This window comes from Miscanthus floridulus, chromosome 1 (assembly GCF_019320115.1).
Source record: "Miscanthus floridulus cultivar M001 chromosome 1, ASM1932011v1, whole genome shotgun sequence".
NCBI lineage: Eukaryota > Viridiplantae > Streptophyta > Magnoliopsida > Poales > Poaceae > Miscanthus > Miscanthus floridulus.
Genome location: NC_089580.1, coordinates 118,986,897 through 118,992,978, shown reverse-complemented (window position 1 = coordinate 118,992,978; position 6,082 = coordinate 118,986,897).

Sequence of the window (6,082 nt, the reverse complement as noted above, 5' to 3'; positions counted from 1 at the left end):
TATATAGAGAAAGGAAAAAGGAATGATATTTTTTAGGGCTTCGTGTGTGGGTAGGATTTGTCGAGGGAACCTATTGGATGGCACCGCACCTTTCTCTTTCCTTGATTTTGGCACACACGTCCTTGTCTTATGCCCATCATCTATCTGTTGGCCTAAAAACAGCAGCTACATTGCTACATACCAACCCTTTTAAAGGGCATCTCATACAATATCAGGTAGAAAAAGACTTTTTAGACAAAGGAAGAGAGGAAGGTGATTGAAAGAGTTGGTTGTTTAATGAAGTAACCGGCTCGTGAACAAATATTTATGACATAAGAGACAACTATGTTACCATACGACTCATAAACTTTTCGTTGTTAATTACATAAACTAAGAATAATTAAGTTGCTATAAGACACTTTCAAAACAACCTTTTGTATGCATTGGTTGTTCAATCATCTCATGATTACGTAACACTATATGATATCATCTATAAGACAACACCAATGTAGTTGCCCCTAAGAAAAAAAATTTGCTAAACAGCGTTTGGTCCAAGGGATGAAGTGGGACGGAACAATCCTGCTTTTACTTGTGTTGGGTCCAAAGACAGTAGGGGCGGAGTCATAACCCTAGGGAGTATATCCTGTAGATGTGGGACAACCCCATCCTTCTAAAAAAATGCGAACATGTTTGTCACTCCTTCACGATGTGCGCTCCATTTTCTCTACTCATTCTTTTGTGCCGGTGCTCTTCTTCATTCTCTACACATAATACCATGGCAGACAAAGCAAAACCAGTCAGCACACGCGAATGGGTGAGGGTAGCAGGGGTCGAACGGGGCAACACGGATAGGTAAGGGCAAATGAGTAGGGGTTAGACAGGTGTGCTTCTGTTTGTTGTTGCATAGGCGGAGCAGAGTAGCCAGACGGGGTTGCGGGGGTGGTGGTGGCAATAGGGCCGAGCTGAGCAAGGGCAGCAACGACCATGGCGGGTTGAGCTAAGTAGGGGCCGCAACGGAGCAATCCATGGTGAGCTCAGATTAGGGATATCAATGAGGAATTTTTCGTCGAGGGATAGCTCCCCATCCCCATCCCTACAGGGAGAAAAATTCACCGTCCCCGTCCCTGTCCCCACCCCCATCCCTGCGAACATTCATGGGGGAGCTTTTCATCCTATCCCCATCCCCGCACGTGGAATTAATCCCGTGGGGAACCTGTCCCCGTTACAAAATGCAACATTTAAAGAGCAAAAGCAAATTTATGGTGTCAAATCAATATAAATTGAATAAGGAAGATTCCATATTAGAAGAGATATCTATTTTAAGGTTTAGTTTGCTATTTACAATACACTATGTGTTAAGTTTTTGTAAGATTTTAACATGACAAAGGGCTAATGTAGAGTAAGAGCGAGTTCACAGGGCGAGTACGCGAGGAATAGGGACATGGATCCCAAAGCTGACGAGGACTAAATTTTCTATGTTCTATCCCTGTGGGGATTAAATCACCCCCATTGCCATCCCCTAGTAAGGGAATTCTCCACCAGGAATCGAGGAATGGGTCCCCATTGCCATCTCTAGCTCAGAACGATGGTGAGATGGCTTGAGTAACGCCTAGAGGTTCAAACCGACGGCAACCATGGTGGGTGCGTCGCCTCTCCCCCTCTTTCCCTCTTCCCTCCAGCGAGAGGGTGGTGCAAGCAGCTCCAATGATGGCACCCTATGGGCCTTGTGTGCTGCCATCGCCAGGTCGTGGCACTACCCATCGGCCTACAACTACTCTATATGGAAGAAACAAATAAAAATGCGGAAGAAGTTGATAGCGCATGTATTAGGATCTAGATGGCTAGAGGGAGGATGAATACCTGTAAAAATTTCTTCTACAAAGCATAATTCACTAGGGCAAAGTGGTTAATACAATACATGACCTAATAGCAACCACAAGCACTAGCTCTAGTTCACTTCAAGCAAGCCTCCTACACAATTCTAATAGCAGTTGATTTCTAGCTAAAACACTTCACCACACAAAGCTACTAGCTACTAAGCTACACTAGAGAGCTAACCAAAAGAGCAACTAGCAACTAGTTAGTACAAACAAGAACAACTAGCTACTCTAGCGACAACAAACAAGAGAGCTACCGCTACACAACTACACAAGCAACAAGCACTACACTAACAAATGAATGAATGAAATACAAGTCTAGAGCTTATAGCGAACCTAACAAGAGAGATGACACAATCAATTTTTCTTCTGAGGTTTGGTTTGCTTGCCGGTGACTTAATCCCCATTGTGGCAAGTCTTATGGTGAATGATTTTCGCACTAACTAGCATCACATGCTAGACCCACAACTTGGGTGTCGCAAGAATCAATCCCACAAGCCCTCCTTCTAGCCACACGCAATTTATTAGAGTGCACCCTTTTCACTCCATGAGGTGGGATCAAGAACCTCTTGACAATAACTTGGTTGGGGGCGGAAATAATCACTAGGTCGCCTCACCAATCACCGAAGCTCCAACTATCTAGGTGGCAGCAACCACTAAGAGTAATAAGAATGCCCAAGCTTCACAATCACTAGTGCCACCAAGGATGCAACTCACAAATGCAATGCACTAGTGGAATCGATCTCTCTCTCAAAGTGTTTTGCAAGAGCACAAGAGCAAGAGAGAGTTGGGAGGCTTTTTCTTAGCTTGTAGTGGATGAGCAAGATGTTACAAAGGTGCCAAGAGAGCTCCCCAAACTATGGCTCCAAGCATATATAAAGGAGGAGGGAGCAAGTGGCCATTAGGACCTTCATCACCTTCATGCGCGCGTTGGTGGTCCAACCGTGCCCCTAGCAGTCCCACCGCTAGGGCCCAACGGTCACCAACCGTAGCACCCAATGGCTACCTAGCACCGATAGTCCCACTAGTCAATTACCGTGCCTGGCGGTCCGACCGCACGCCTGGCCGGTCCGAGCGCCATTGTACACAAAGAGAAGTTCAAACGGCCCAGCCAAAAAACAAGTTTGGTGCATGGTCCGGTAGTGCAAAGCCTCCAAAAACATTGCCTCTATGATCCCTGTCTGTAGGTCTGGTGCATAACAGATGCCAACATGTGGCCCAAACTTCAAATCAGTCTGCTCTCGCGCGAAGACCTGCCTGGCAATCCCACTACGTGTCGCCACAATCCCACCGCTTGGCTGGCTGGGCTAGGCCATGACCTATAGCTCGCAAGCCACAGCCGCTAGCACCGACCGCCATGCACAGGACACGTCTAGTGCTCATGGCGGTCCCACCACCAAGGTTGGCGATCTCACCTTTAGGGCACCAGATAGCAGCCCTACAAGCTTCTTCTTCACCTTTTCAAAAGTGCCAACTCCACCAAGTGTTTCATAACTTTGTGCATGTTAGTTAGCATTTTCACAATCATTTTGAAAGGCATTTTTCACACATTCTCACCCATGTCACTAGTATCAAATGCAAATGCAATGTTAGTCACACCTAGTGGCACTAGACAATCATATCAACTTGAGAGCTCCCCTCTTAACAGTACGGTTATCTAACCTAAACCCGATCACGCACTCTATTGCATCTTAACTAGCAAAAACAAACACCCTATATTATACCTTTGCCTTCAATCCCTAGGGTTTTGTTTTTCTCTTCCTTCAATTCTTTTCCAAATGTTGAGTGCTTGATCAACTTGTGGCCTCCTCTCATCACCTCCATGGATGTCTTCTTGCCCAACCTTGGTGTGGACATAACCTAGCTCAATCACAACACTAGTGACAAAGGCTAGTCCACTAGTTGCCACTCAATTACCAAAACCAAACATAGGGCTTTCAATAGATCACGCATTAACAATTCCTCTTCCTCTCACCCCCTTAACAAACGCAAACAAGGAGATGCCCCTATCTGAAAGGATCTAGATGGCTACATGAGGTGAATAGCCTATAAAAATTTTGTCCAAAAACACAATCACTAATGCAAAATAGTTAGTACAATGACCAATCCTAAGAGCCACTACTTTGCATAGCCTGATTCACCCAATGCAAGTCTCCTAAACAATTATAGTAGCAAGACTAACACTACTAGGCACTCAAACAAGGAAGGAGACTAGCACTTCTCTAGTTGAACTAAACTAGTGAAGCAACTAAACTAGCTACTTCTACCAACTAAACTACAACTATAGTTAAAGGCCTACTACTATAAGCAACTACCACACAAGCAAGTATATGAAATGTAAAACACAAGTGTGAGTAGCAAATCAATGTGGGCAAGAGGGAGACAAGAATTATTCATGAGGTTTGGTTGCTTGCTGGCAAACTATGACAGGAGAAGTTGCCTCAGAATCATGTCATTTGGGGTTTCTAGTTTTTTTCACCATAAGCAAGGCAGAAGGGGCTCAAAATAGGGCCCTTGTCCCCCAAACCAAATGCAATACCATGTCTAGATACATACATATATTTTATTTTTGAATAGGATTATATATTTTTGAATAGTAATATATAACAGGTAGCCATTGGTATATTTAAACGCACACAGATAAATATGCAAGCACATGGATACCGATGTAGCACTTCACCGAAAAGTATTCCAGAATATCGAACTTAAGAAAACATGTGTGAATTTAACGAAGTCTAACTTAACTCGTAGTAGCAACAAGGCTTAAGACAAACAGGAGCATAGAGAGGATCACTAGGGTTTTCTAGTTCTAACTTCGGTAAGCTATGTCTTCTACTGTTCAACTGGGGATATTACTAAGGAGAAACACAAGAAGAGTATGTTTTCCTAGTAACCAGATCCTACTCGGCCTACAAATAGGAGATGGTCTACGAAGGACTCAATAAGGCTATAGTCACCCTTGCGATCTACCACCGATCCGAAATATAGTGCACATCCACGAGTAACCGAGTCTAAGCACCATGCTTACACTACGAATACTACTCTAACCCAAGAGCGACAAGGATTAAAATGCTCAAAAAGAGTTGCAAACTTGATGAACAATTTAAATAAGATACTTACTTAAATCAGAAGTTGATTACTAGAGAAATCTTAAAAGCAAGCTCAAATAGAACTTGATTCCGCCAGGGTACAAGCCGTAGAGAGAGCACCGATAGGCCGACACTTCCTCCAAACTCTTCCCTCACTCTCTATCTCTGTGTTTCTAATTACAAAGACTAGATCCTATCATGAAGGACTAGTCTTCTCTTGATTGTTGGCTCTAATCCTGATGGAGAGGATATGAATTGTGGCTCAGGGTTTCTGAATTTAGGATGCTCTACTGGAGGAGGTACAGGGGCATATATATAGGAGGATACGTCAAATCTGGACCCTTGGATCAAACCAACATTAAGCAATGGCACATATTTGATCTTTAAGGTGGTGGAGAACCGACATTCGAAGGAGGGGATGACATGTGGGGCCCAAAGGTTGGGCAGCCTGCAAGTGGGGCCGGGCAGCCCCACATGTTAGTGACATAGGCTCTATTGTGGTGGTTTGCATTCTAGAGTCTTCTAGAGTCGGTTTCATTGATGATAACCGTGATTTACTTCGATGAATATGTCCACCTTGACGCTTTTCTGATTAAATGCTCCTGCAGTTATAAAATCACCAAAACTCATAGAACTCATTAGTTTAAAACATTATACCTATGTTGGTAATCCATTTTAATCATTTATGCAGGGTATATTGACTATTTAGAATTGACATTAACTACCGTCAACAAACTCCCCCACACTTAGGCTTTTACTCGCCCTCTATAAAAGGATGGATTACTTAAGACATAACCTTAGGACAAGACATCAACATAAAAGTATTCCTAGTCATGCATGCTCTGCATGATTCAAAGTGTCTACTATGAAACTTTGGGCGGTTAAAGAATGGAACAACTTGAAATAGATCACCATATTCCTTCAGTCAAGTCAATTGGAGAAACATTTTAAGATTTTTGAAAACAAAACATAACTTACCTTCTCCTTTTGTGGCACTCTCAGATAACTCAATATATGTGGTATTTTTGGATCCTCACCAAGGCATAGATGACTTTGTCTTCTTTTTACCTACTTCTAAAAGTTTATGTGGAGCTCAGGTAGGAATAAATATGAAAACATACTTGGATTGCATATATT